At 35.0% G+C, this 14,643-nt stretch overlaps 1 protein-coding gene across 1 annotated transcript in view; it reads right to left on the bottom strand.

Moving 5' to 3' along the window:
• The window catches only part of GSG1 (germ cell associated 1), an 81,589-nt gene that overhangs the window by 47,811 nt on the left and 19,135 nt on the right, over positions 1-14,643 (bottom strand). Inside the window, exon 2 of the mRNA XM_074269129.1 lies at positions 124-249. The gene's annotated coding sequence lies outside the window, so the exon portion shown is untranslated. The remainder of the gene's footprint in view (positions 1-123; positions 250-14,643) is intronic.

Below are 14,643 nucleotides of genomic sequence, written 5' to 3'. Positions count from 1 at the left end.
TTGAACAGACCTAAGTTTTAAAATTTATAAACAAGAGTATCCATACCCTTTATCATGTGAACTCTTCTTTAATTTGGTTATGAATGGAATAGCTTATTGGCAAACTAAACAAAATAACCATACCTTTGGGAGCAGTAAGTAGTGAGAGGAAGTTCAAGAGGGGGATTAGATCAGTAAGCAGGCTGACCCAGCAGTGGAGGATTTTAAGCTTCGGAGTGGCTTGAGGAGATAATTCCCCTTTTTTTGAACCTGAGAACAGTAAGGAGGGTGGGTGAGAATTGATCTGAGTGGGAGAGTACGATCCTCCTCCCTATCCCCATCTCAACCCCTAGTATTTGTCATATCACCCAAAGAAAATGGGTTTCTAGCAGTCAATGAGTCCAGAATACACATATAGGACAGAGATATCAACAGATAAGGGAAAAAAACAAAAACAAAACAAAACACTCTCTACTAGAGGAAGCAGCTTTAAGGATTATGAACCATTACATCCAAGAAGAATGCTGGTTATGAACTCAAGAAAGCACTTCCATTGACCAACAATTTTGAGTTTACCCTTTGGCTGCATATATATATATATATATATATATATATATATATATATATATATATATATATATCTCATTAACATTGTACTTTGAGTTTAAGGACGTTCTTTCCCTAGATTCTATGCGGGGGAGGGGAGGGGGGGAGGGAACGAGTGGGGGAAATGTTTTCCAGGGTTTTTTGGAGGAAAATAATTCATTTGTATCTATCTTTGTAACTATTTTTTCTGAAAGCTAATTATAGTCTATTTGGCAAATCGCTAATGGGAAACACACTAGTGGGGGCCTGGGATCAATAGTGCTAGAAATCTAGCCCTGAAGGTTGAGGGAGTAAGAGTCAGTTGCTGTCAAGGAATTCCAAATTATGAGTATACTAGTAAGTTAGAGGAGTAATCCTAAAGGAAGTACTACAGAAACACAAGGGAGAGAGAAGATGAGGAGATCTGAGGAAAAAAAGAAACCTTAGAGTAAAAAGAAAGTTGGTTTTTTTGTTGTTGCTGTTACATTTTGTTTAGATATAATAGAAATACACAACAAACATCCAAAGTACATTTCCCATAAATAGTTAAACAAAACTGCCCAATGGAGTATCTGTGACTGATAATACTTTAAAATCTTTGTTATTTATCATCTATTTAAATGTAATACTTGGATTCCAACATTCTATTGCTTTTGACCTGAATTGTTTTTGCCTTTTTTGTTTTTGTCTTCACTCCCAGCGTGCTAAGCATTGAGTATATTGTTCTTTTGATTCTTCATTCTTTAGCCCATGTGATCTCCAGTCATGCTCTAAAAGTAGACTGCTATTTCCAATAATTCCACCTACTGGTTCATCTTTTGGCTTAAACTTCTTTGCTGTCATCTGTATTTGATCTGAGTCAACTCTTTCAATGACTTATGGCCTAGGCTCAGGGAAATATTGTGGAGGCGCAATTTTAGTTATGAAAAACATGATCTTGAATGTACCATTTTCATTTCCATTTGGATAATTTGCATCTTTAATTCTTCAGAGACTATGACATTCATGGTCATTTAGCATCACAATTATTCATATTATTGTTCATATTAAGAACATTGATCTTTGTTTCAGGGACAAGCTTGAGTTTATTAAAAAGATAGTCCAATTTCCTTCCTGTTCAATTGGGGACCTATTTCATTGTCCATTTGTGGTACCTTTACAGGATATATATGTAGGCTCTTATTGGCAAGGGAGCTCTTGGGAAATATAATTTTTTTTTTTCAGGATTGAAGAATGATAGAAGGTAGAAATGGCACTGGGCCAGGAGAATCCCAGAAACTTTGGAGCTAAGCAGTGTTGTAAAATGCCAGCATTAGCAGATTGCAAAGAAAGGACATTGCTACACTAAACTGTATATAATCATGAGTAGTTGGAGTCTTGTTTGACTGACTCATCGTCCCATTTAAGGACAAAAGTCTGGTGGGACAGAATTTTGCTGACTTAGACCTGATGAAATTGTCTCTTCTCTATGTGCTTATCTCCTCTGCCTATTAAACTGTCATTGCTTGCCCTTAAATATTGAATATTTATTTGTTATCTGTATCTTAATAATTGGTTATATTTCCAGATAGAGATAAAAAGATTTTCATTGTATTCTGAGTGAATGTTTTCTATAAATGCGTGTCACAAAATTTGGGAAGGATAGAGAAAATCTGTGGCTCTAGACTTAACTGCACACCTGTATTGAAATCTTGCTAACATTCTGGAGATAGAAAAATACATGCAAATCTACTGTTTATTTATTTATATGTGTATCTACCAATCATCTATTGTATATAATCTATCAAACATCTCTATCTAGCTATCTATCTAGCTATCTAAACTAGCTCTTTGAATTGTTCATAGGATTTTATATATCACAGTCTAAACAATAGAAATTATATTAATTTACAAGATTTTAGCTATTCAGAAGTACTGGACAAAAAGCTCTTGTTCTAGCATCTCTTCCTTCTCACTATATCTACAAGAAGTCTATCAGTGCAATCTTCTTCATATTTCCTTAATTTTGTAACTTGGCTGTAAATTATTTCCTGTGCCATATCATTTGCCTCAAATATTTAATCTTTTTGTGTGACTCTTTCCTTGGGATCTCTTAGGATATCTTCCTCTTTGCTTGTCCTTGACTTTTAATTTTCCATTTAATTCTACTGCAATTATAAATTACTACTTTAGTCTATAGATTTGCTGGTATTTTTGTTTTTTTAAAACAATGATGCAATACAAAAGGCCTGTTAATTTGCTTTATTCATCCCTCCCTTCCTCTTTCTTCTTCACATATTATGGCCCCACAACTTCTTGCCCATCCTGTTTTTCCTGCCCAGGTGATCTGGTCTTGGAATACTCAGTGAAGCAAGCTAGTTCTCAAAGAGCATCCTGTTCCAAAGGTAGCTTCCTTCCCTATCACCTGTTCAAAGACCTTAGAAATCCAAGCAAGAAAAATTGTACTTTCTAACCTTTTTTGTTCAGATGCACAGTTGTAATTTATGATTTTCCCCTCCTTTTCAGTATGACTTTCACAAATAATATGAAAATGGTAGGTGTGGGAGGACTGTGAAAAATTATGTTCCACTAGACAGTGATTATCTTTTTAATGAAGGTAGAAAGTAATAAGCGGTGTCAATACAAATCATTAATCTGATCATCATCTCAATTAAAAAAAACAGCTCTTTCATGTAATTGGAAAAAATTATATGCTTGGAGACATTCTTAAACTTGAAAGAAAGAATCCACTGAGAGCCAAGAGTCTCATATCTCAAGGATTTCCTCCTACTTGTTCAGGCTGAGCAGTTTCTCTTTTATCCTTGTAGCTATCACATGAATTGATATCTGTAAATATGGCATCATGCCATACTTTCTAGGTCTAGGTAAGTAGACATGTCTTATCATTGGTCTTGTAATTCTCTTCACTTTATGGTTTGGAAGCACATACGAGAACCCTAGAAATTAACATCCCTCACCCCCAATCGATCAGAATGTTTCACTGAATCAATATGGATCATAAAGCCTGTGAATCTCACAGACCCCAAAACCAGCTCTATAATTTGGATTACAAAAAGGGGCAGAGATAGAGATTTAGGCTTCTAAACAGGAATACCTATTATAGTGAGAATCATGTTCTATCTTTTGGAGTTTTACTCTGTCTAGCATAATTCCTTCAATGTAGTTGGCTCTTTTTGAAAAAAATTATAGCTTTTTATTTATTTCAAAACATATTCATGGGTAATCTTTTCAATATTGACACTTGCAAAATCTTCTATTCCAAAATTTCCCTTCCTTCCTCCCATCTCCTCCCCTAGATGGCAGGTAGTCCAATACATGTTAAATATGTTAAAATATATGTTAAATGCAATAAATATATACATATTTATTCAATTATCTTGCTGTACAAGTAAAACTGGATCTAGAAAGAAAAAAAAAACCTGAGAAGGAAAACAAAAATGCAAGCCAACAATAACAGAAAGAGTGAAAATGCTATGTGTGCTCTATACTCATTTCCCACAGTCCTCTCTCTGGGGGCTGATGTCTCTCTTCATCACTGAACAATTGGAACTGGTTTGAATCATCTCATTGTTGAGAACCACATCCTTCAGAATTGATCATTGTATAATCTTGTTGTACAATGATCTCCTGGTTCTGCTCATTTCACTCAGCATCAGTTCATGTAAGAATCTCCAGGCCTCTCTGAAATCAACCTATTGATCATTTCTTACAGAACAATAATTTTCCATAATATTCATATACCATAATTTATTCAGCCATTCTCCAACTGATGGGCATCCACTCAGTTTCCAGTTTCTGGCCACTACAAAAAGGGCTGCCACAAACATTCTTGCACATGTGGTTCCCTTTCCCTTCTTTAGTATTTCTTTGGGATATAAGCCCAGTAAAAACACTGCTGGATTAAAGGGTATGCACAGTTTGATAACTTTTTAAGCAAACTGCTCACCAGAATGTTTGGATTCGTTCACAGTTCCACCAACAATGTATCAGTGTTCCAGTTTTCCCACATCCCCTCCAACATTCATCATTATTTGTTCCTGTCATCTTAGCCAATTTGACAGGTGTGTAGTGGTGTCTCAGAGTTGTCTTAATTTGCATTTCTCTGATCAATGGTGATTTGGAACACCTTTTCATATGACTAGAAATGGCTTCAATTTCTTCATCTGAATGTAGTTGGCTCTTGATGAAAAAGTGTTCAGTGAATGGATAAATACATTTTATATTGACTCAAGTAGGTGGAAGAGATAGAGTGCTGGGTTAGGAAGATTTGAGTTCAAGTCTATCCTCAGACACTCCCTAGCTATGTGTCTGGACAAGTCACTTAAATTGTTTGCCTCAGTTTCCTAAATGTAAAATGGGGATCATAGTACCTGCCTCCTAATGGATCAAATGAGATAACCTTTGCAAAGGATTGGGCATGGGGTATATCACATAGTAGGTGCTTAATTACTGTTATTATTTAGTCATGTCTTTTTGTGACTCCATTTGGGGTTTTCTTGGTAAAGATACTGGACTGGTTTGTCATTGTAATTCCTTGCCCAGGGTCACACAGTTAGTGTCTAAGACAGATTTGAATTTAGGAAGAGAGGGAATCTTCTTGACTCCTGACCCAGCAGTTTGCAAATTAATTAATCAATGCTTCTTCTCTATTTATTTTGGTTTCCTCCTTGATTTATTGTTCTTGCCATGACAGATTGTTAGGGTAGGTCCACGTAACTTCAGGAACAAGTAGCAATAAAGGCTATCTAGATCATAGTATGTGGTACAGTCTTGTTCACATCTGGGTTTGCTCATGTTTCTCTTCCTCTTTTGAAACTGACAGTTAAAGATGAAGTAATCCACGTCTCTCCTCTGCCTCTTCTTCATCCCCTCAGCTCCCTTTTCTCAGTAACATTTTGCCTCTGGGATGGGTATCTCTAACACAGCGAAATTACATGTCACACGAGCTCTTCAGAACAAGTTTCACCTTTTGTCCTTTAGATTACAGGTGTTTCTGTAGGAGGATAATAACACACAGGAGCTATTAATAATCTCTTATGCCTTCCTCGTTGCGCCTTTCATCCTAGAGGATTCTAAGGCACTCGAATAAAAGAAGCAAAAACATTAATTAAAAATATTAACATTTATATGGCAGGTACAACAAGTTGCCTAGATACATCCCTACAATAAAATACAATAGTATTTGAAGCATGCAGGTTATCTACATGGAACTTCCAGGATACTTAACTTCCATCTAACCCTCCAGACTTGAGTCATTCAGCCTCCTTCTCATTCTTCCTCCATATCCTCGGGGCTGTGACAAATGACAGTGATAATAAGGGTGAGCCAGCCATTTCTATCAATGCTTCTTTAGATGGGGGAAGTAAGAAAGTCTGGGAGAAAGAGGAAATCAGAAGAAATGCTGTAGTAAGGGAAATAATAACAGAATCAGGAATTAAACTTCTTGTTTTCTTAGGGCCTTTCATTTTAAGAATCTCAAAGATCACTATTAGCTGACAAAATAATTATTTTAGTAAGAGAGCCATTTGACGAGCCCCATGGTTACTGAGGTTTCATCTGCCTGACCAAAAAAATCAATATAAAAACATATAGGGCCTTTTATCCTATACTCCACTGCCAATCTATATCCAAAGATTGCAAATTGGTTCTCCAAGGAATTATTCTACTCTAGCTAAAAAGGTATTTGTTGGGTCTGCACTCTTAGCTCATGAGTACCACATAGATTTCCATTTAATAGTCAGTGACTAAATACAACTAGCACAAAGCAAGATATTTATTGATATGGCTTAGTAAGAACATTAGTTATAAATTTTTCTTCCCCCAAATCTGGATTATACTTTCCACAAATAAACAGAGTAGGTGGGATGAGGGGTCACATAGATATTATACTGGTAATACATGTGGGAAATATATATGGGCAAGTCAGCTCTGGCATTTTGCAGGCTACCATTGCCCTCTCTATCCTTGTAGTATTATCATGATGCTTCCCATAAGGCACAGCATCTCTTTTGGGCAAGTTATTCATCTGGGCTTCCTGGGCTTAGTTTTCCTGGCTTTGTCTCTGAAGTTTAATTTCTAATGTAAGGGATATTTCTCCCTTGAATCCATTGTTGGCTCTCTTCTCTGCTTCCAGGGGTCAAACTCCACAAAGCTCTTCTGTTTCAACCATCTCCTATCAAGATAGCCTTTAAAAGGTTGCCAAGGACATAGTCAGTATTCACCTAATATTAAAAATTTAATAAAGGAAGAATGTCTTATTCACACCCTACAAAAGTAAGAGGTCTTCCTTATGCTTTATTCCAAGACCTTTGTTACCTGACCTTTCTATGATTTCATCAACTAGGCTGAAAGGGTCATCAAATGATGACGGACTCCTGATCAACTTCCTCCCAAACAAAAAACTATTAACTTCAGAAATATTCATTTCACTGTTTCTAAGTATAACCTACTAGATTCTCAAGTACTTTGTCATTTCTAAAAAAGCTATGAGCAAAGGGGATACCAGGTTTCTCTCTTTTATTTGTTCATTTTAGCATTCTGGATAAAATTCCCATCTATTTACTCATTGTAAATGTAACCAAGTAAGAAATAGTATGTCTGACTTCTGTGTGGGCATATTTCTTTCAGTCTTGTTGCAAGACAGAACCTACTTTCACCCCTTTTGACAAGTTCCTGGCCATTTTGGTCTTCTTGGGCTAATGCAAAGGAGGGAGTCAGCTTAAAAATAGATCTTGGAAGTTTGTTATAGGACAGGCCTGATTCTGGCTAGCCTAGAGGTTTAGGCTTTGGAATAAAAATAAAATGAGCCACTTGTAGACTATCTAACATTTACCAAAAGGAGATTTAGTTAACAATTGTATGGAAAGAATGATTTTCAGGGATACAACATTGCTCCATTTGGGTACAATTCTATCAATATTTGCTATGAAAGTACAACTGGTCAGCAGAATGTGTTAAACCAGAGAAGTCCCTGATTCTCATTGCTAATCTTTTACATTTAGGTGACTTGGGAATTACACAAATAGCTTAAGTTTTAGACCCCTAGGCCAATTAAGTTTTGAGGGTGCTTTTTATAGCTTGTTGGGAAAAAACTCACCTAACTCACCTAGGTGATGTCATTCCTACCATAGAGTGGATGGTACACTTTGTTTCCTAACTTCTGCTTTCTTTAAATATAAAATTCAGCGAGTATCAGAGTTAAAAGATATTTACATCATAGCAGATACAGGGTCTGCTTCAATTAATCATCAGCAATTCTGTTAAAAAGGTTATATAAGTAAGCAACAGTTGCCTGCTCAATAAAATGTTTGTCTCATTGAAATCCCAAGAAATAATTCCTTCAATGACTTTGATAAAAGCAGATAACATAAGGATGGAAAGGATAGATAATGCACTGGAAGACAAAATCTGGAGTCATAAAGAATATAGTCCAGAATGATAGGATAAATCTATAAAGATGATACTTAATAGAAATAAATAAAAAGTCCTTAACTTAGTTTAAAATTTAAATATGAGAAGCAGGAGGTATGGCTAAACAAGAATTCATGTGAAAAACAACTCTAAAATTGACTAAGATGATAGGAAAACATAATGATAAATGTTGGAGGACAAAACTGGGACATAATGCATTTTTGGTGGAGTTATGAAATGATCCAGCTATTCTGGAAAGCAATTTGGAACTAAGCCCCAATTCATCAGTGTCACTGCTGATTTTGTATCTTAAAGAGGTCATAAAAGAGAAAAGAACTCGTATGTAGCAGCCCTTTTTGTAGTGAGAAGGAAATGGAAATTGAGTGGATATCCATCATTTGGGGAATAACTAAATAAATTATGGAATATTATTGTTCCATAAGAAATGAGGAACAGATTGATTTTAGAAAAGCTTGGAAAAACTTACATGAACTGATGCTTAGTGAAGTGAGCAGCCAAAGAACATTGTACATAGTAACAATAAGATTATGTGATGACCAACTGTGATGGACTTAGTTCTTTTCAACAATGAGGTGATTCAAGGCAGTTTCTATAGACTTGTGATGGAAAATGCCATCTGCATCTAGAGAGAGAACTATGGAGACTCAACATGGATTAAAGCATAGTATTTTCACTTTTTTGTTGTTTGCTTGATTTTTTTTCCTTTCCCATGTTTTGTTCCCCCTTTTAATCTATTTTTTATTGAGAAGCACAATGAATATGGAAATAAGTTTAGATGAATTGCACAAGTTTAACCTATATGGAATTGCTTACTGCTCTGGGGGAGAAAAATTTGGAACATAAGATTTTGCAAAGGTGAATGTTGAAAACTATATTTGTGTGTGTTTGGAAAAATTAAATACTATTAATTTTAAAAAAGGGGGGGGGAAAGAACAAAATAATTCATGTGAAAAAAAAGATTTAGGAATCTAAGTCTACTCCAAGCTCAGCAGGCCCCCCCAAAAAAGCTACTTCAGTCATAGACTTTATTAATAAATGTGCAGTGTCCAGAACCTAGGATGTAAGAGTCATCCTGTATTTTACCTTTCACTGGGCACATCTGAAATTTTGTGTTCAGTTCTAATCATATTTTAAGAATAGAAACAAATTGTAGAGTCTAGAAAAAGATGACCAGAATAGTAATACCATGACATTTGATGATTTATTGAAAGAAATTAAGATTCTTGGCTTGGAGAAGTTTCCTTTGCTTTATTGTCTCCCATATTTCAAGTGTAAATCTTACCTAAGGCTTTGTCTTATGCTCCACTTTTTCTATATATTCTCTCACTTGGTAATGTTTCTTTTTCCTACATGTTCAATTTTTTCTTGTGTACTTGGTTCCCAGATATATAGACTCCACCTTATTCTCCCTTCTGAACTCCAGTCCATCATCAACAATTACCTGCTTGCTTTACAATTACACGTGGTATTCAACATGATCAAAACTCATTATTCTCTCCTTGGTCAATCAATTAACCAATCAATAGATCAATAAAAATTATTTATTAAGTATTAGTTATATGCTTGGCACTATTGAGGTGCTGGTAATGCAAACTCCAAAGCAGAATAGCTCTTAAAATCAGGGAACTTACTTTTCTAATGGGGGATTCATGTACACATATAAAAGTTGGAGGTACAGCTCTTAATACCAGCAGTCTCTTAGTTTGGGTTTGATGCTGGTACAAAATGAGGCACTCACAAATATTGAAAATGTAACACAAATGAAAGTGCTCTTAATATAGTAAGGATATTCAGCAAGGATATAGAGGGTTAGCTTCTCTTGGTAGTCCATCCTCCCTTTGATTTCCATATGGAATCATGTTTGGTTACTAGGACAGGATAATATGTGGGTTTCAGAAGTCCAGGGGTTTATATTTCTCATGGCAGGGACATTTTATGCCATTATATGATCAGGAAGTTTCATCAGGTAAGTTAGGACTAATTAGATCCCAGGGACAACTTTTTCCTAAACCTGGTTCATGTTGATGGGGTAAATTTGGGAGTAGCTAGAGAAGAAGGTTGGGATCAATCACCTGGGCTAATCAGGTTCTGGGACCAATCCAGTCTTTTTTCTTTTCTTTTCTTTTCTTTTTTTTGTGATAAATATTCTTCATGTAGTGAATAGGAGACTTTATGTAGAAGGTGGTAATTGATCCTTGAAGAAAATCAGGGGATTTCATTCACCCATTCAAGTAAGTAATGACATTTAAATGCCTACTATGTTCTAGGTACTGTAGTAGAAACTGAAGATACACAATTCCTAAAGTTTAATATTTAAATGCTATTGAAGGAGCCAATTAGACTATAATATTCTCGACCTTTTGTTCTTCCATATGAATTTTGTTGTTATTTTTTCTAGGTCATTAAAATAGTTTCCTGGGAGTCTGATTGGTATAGCACTAAATAAATAGATTAGTTTAGGGAGTATTGTCATCTTAATTATATTCATTTGGCCTATCCAAGAGCACTCAATGTCTTTCCAATTATTTAAATCTGACTTTATTTTTGTGGCAAGTGTTTCATAATTTTGCTCATATAATTCCCAAATATTTTATACTATCGACCGTTATTTTGAATGGAATTTCTCTTTATATCTCTTGCTGTTGGATAGACAATAATATTTAGGCATAAAAAGAATAAATCTCAAAGTGTAAAAAAAAAACACAGGCAGGAATTTGAACTTCTACATATCTATAGTTGATGTTACAGAAAGCAAAGACTAGATAACAGAAACAATAAGATATGAGTGTCTTCTCATTCATTGATCTCTTTATGAAATATTAATACCTTTTCCTCATGAAATTAGAAATAATCTAATTGGAGTAACAAAAATTAAATGATCCTTTGCAGGGTTTTAAATAATTAATCTTTGGACAAGTTAGAGAGTTGTGAAATTGATGTGAATCCAAATCAGAAACCTTAATTGGAGAAAAACCTTTACTCCCAAGAGGAAATAGGGCTGGACATGGGGAGAGACAAAATCTTATGCCTGGCATTAGATTCAGGATAAATACAAGATGGTTAATATGGCAGGTTGATCACAGTTTGGGGAATCAGCAAAGGTTTCATGCTAGAAAGTTATCACTTCATCTGCATCTTGAAGAAAAGGAAGGTTGTTTATAATAGAATTAAGGAAAAAAATGAATTCCATCCTTGGTGGAGGGGGAGAGGACTGAAAGTACAAAGACATGGAGGTGGAAGATGGAGAGTTATATGTAAGGAACAGAGGTTAGGCTATTTTAGCTAGAGTACAGAAAGGAAAATCATGTATAGTGAAAATAGATAGTTGAGGCTAGCTTGTGGTTAAAAAGAGGCATTTATATTTAATCTTAGTAGTGTATAAGAGGTTACTGAAAATTACTGAGAAGGGGAGTGACATGGTCAGAGCTGCAATTAAGGAAAATCAATTTAGCAGGTCTGTGGAGGATGGATCAGAGTGAATTTAGGAGGCTATTGTAATAATCCAGGTCAGAAGTCATCAAAGGCTGAATTCAGGTAAGATGGCAGGTGTGAAAGGTGTTGAGGCAATAGACAAGGAAAGATTTGATAAGAAGCAGAAGTGAAAAAGGAAGTTTAAATAAAGGTGACAGTTACTGAAAAATATGGAGATAAAAGATGGCTAATAATGTATGAGGGACAAGAAAAATCAGCCTTGCAGAGCGAAGAAGCAAGCAGAGTAACATATAAGAAAACGCAAAAGGTAGGAAGAGGACCAGTCAGTCATGAAGAGCTTTAATGTCAAAAGAAAGAGAAATTTTTATTTGATCCTAGAGGTAATAGGGAATCACTGGGGATTATTGAGTCTGGGGTCCATAGTCATACTTGTGTTTTAGGAAAACTATTTGGGCAGCTATGGGAAAGTAGATTGGAGTGGAGAGGGATTTGTGATAGAGCAAGTAGGAGACAACTTCAAGGGTCTAATAAGAGATGAGGGCCTGTATAAAGTGGTGGCTGAGAGAGAAGTTAAAGGACATATATGAGTGATGTTATGAAGAGAGAAACAACAAAATTAATTGATGAATTAAATATCTGGTATGAATGAATTAGGCAATTGAGAATGATCTCAAGATTTTGAACTTGAGCGCTAGGAAAATGATGATGCTCTCAACAGTAATAAGGCTTATCAAGATGTTCTTGAATGATGACTCATATAGCGGGGTAGCTATTCCCTCTTGGTTTTGTGTCATTCAAATATTTGGTAAGCATGGAAATCGTGCCTTTGCAAGTGATTTGAGAAAACTGTTTACAGGGAAAAGACTGAGCATAAATTCCTGGGGTACTCTACTAGAGACTTCCTTCCAAGCCAAACCATTATTTGAGTCTAGACATTCAACCAGTTTCAAATGCTCTTAATTCTACTTGCCTTTAACTTGTCTAGCCTCCAATCTCTCTCTTTTCCATCTAAGAACCATGAACAAATTTGTCAAATGTTTTGCTAAATATAGAAAAATTGTAGTTATTCAATATTCTTGACTTATTTTGGGAATCTTGTAAAAAAGGAAATAAATTGGTTTTTTGGGGGGCATGATCTATTCCTTATGGAACCATGTTGCTTCTTTGTAAACACTGTTTCCTTAGCTAAATATTCAACAATAATCTTCAATATTTAGAATAATAAGTTTTAGTGTTTTGCCAAGAACTGAAGTCATATTCACCAAACTTTAGCATGCAGACTCAGTTTTCTTCCTTTTTTCTTTTTTTCTTTTCTTTCCTTTTCTTTCTTTCTTTTTTTTAATCAGAACATTTACTGTTTTCTGGCTTTGAGACATATCTCTAGCTCTCTATAATCTTTCAAAGATCATCAACAGTGGTCAACAATAATATCTGCCTGCTCTTTCAATTTCCAAAAATGTAGTTCTTTTGGCCTATTAACTTGAATTTCTCAAATGTGTAAGTGGATTAGATGGCTTCTGAGGTCATCTTCCAATTCTCAAATTCTGTGAAGGATGGTTCAATACTCTCTTACTAACTTCTTATTTAATTGGGATTTCAACTTCCTAATAGCCCTTTTTAAAATATAGATTTTATTTTTTTCTCCCCACTTTAATTCTATCCTCAGTCCAAGGATTTTTCTCTTTGGTAGATATAACAGAAAAAAGTAACTATTCAATAGATGATCCTTCCCTTCACTTTTTGTTACTGACCTCTTGTCCCCAAGAGAATATGCTGGTCAATGGTTTTTCTTTGTTCTTTTCTTTTTAAAAAATCCAATAGCAATTAGCAAGACACAAACAAAAGAAAACAAACAACAGAACAATCTCTTTTTGGGGTAGATAGGTAACCCTTAGCATTTTTCAGTATTTTATAAGTCTTTGGATTCTTGGTATTCTGGGACTATGACATGTTCATAGGAGTTTTTTGCCATTGCCTACATTTTCATCCATCTTCTGCACATATCTGTTATGGGCCAACTGCCTCTCAGTCTCCTTATATCCTCCACTCACAAGAGGAGATCCATTCTGAGTTGGATCTCCAGCAGCCACTTTCAGGTGGCTCCCGTGTATTCCAGCAGCTCTCCTATGTATTCCAACATATATCTTTTTATTATTTTTAAATAATAGCTTTTTATTTTCAAAATATATGCAAAGATAGTTTTCAACATTGACCCTTGCAAAATCTTTTATGCCAAAATTTTCTCCTTCCCTTCCCCTTATCCCTCCCCTAGACAACAAATAATCCAATATATGTTAAACATATATAATTCTTCTATTCATGTTTTCATGTTTATGATGCTGCACAAGAAAAATCAAATTAAAAAATGAAAAATAAAACAAAAAGCAAGCAATCAAACAGCAACAAAAATGGTGAAAATATTATGTTGTGATCCACACTCAGTCCCCACAGCCCTCTCTTTGGATATAGATGGCTTTATCCATCACAAGACCATTAGAACCCGCCTGAATCACCTTGCTGTTGAAAAGAACCATCTTTGGCAGAGAAAGCATTTGATAAAATCCAACATCCATTCCTATTTAAAAAACACTTGAGAGTATAGGAATAAATGGACTTTTCCTTAAAATAATCAGTAGCATCTATTTAAAACCATTAGTAAGCATCATATGTAAGGGGATAAACTGCAACCATTCCCAATAAGATCAGGAATGAAACAAGGTTGCCTACTATCACCATTACTATTCAATAGTAGTATTAGAAATGTTAGATTTTGCAATAAGAGTTGAGAAAGATTAAAGGAATTAGAATAGGTAATGAGGAAACCAAATTATCACTCTTTGCTGATGATATGATGGTATACTTAGAGAACCCCAGAGATTCTACTAAAAAGCTATTAGAAATAATCCACACCTTTAGCAAAGTTGCAGGATACAAAATAAACCCACATAAGTCATCAGTATTCTTATTTCACTAACAAAATCCAACAGTTAGAGTTACAAAGAGAAATTTCATTTAAAGTAACTACTGATAGTATAACATATTTAGGAATCTATCTGCCAAGGGAAAATCAGAAACTATATGAGCAAAACTACAAAACACTTTCTACATATTCAGATCTAACCAATTGGAAAAATATTAAAGGCTCTTGGACAAGGCAAGCAAATACAATAAAGATGACAATGCTACATAAACTAATTTATTTATTTAGAGCTATAC

This window comes from Sminthopsis crassicaudata, chromosome 5 (assembly GCF_048593235.1).
Source record: "Sminthopsis crassicaudata isolate SCR6 chromosome 5, ASM4859323v1, whole genome shotgun sequence".
Taxonomy (NCBI): domain Eukaryota; kingdom Metazoa; phylum Chordata; class Mammalia; order Dasyuromorphia; family Dasyuridae; genus Sminthopsis; species Sminthopsis crassicaudata.
The sequence above is the reverse complement of the archived record's forward strand: the minus strand, read 5'-3'. Positions and strand labels throughout refer to the sequence as shown.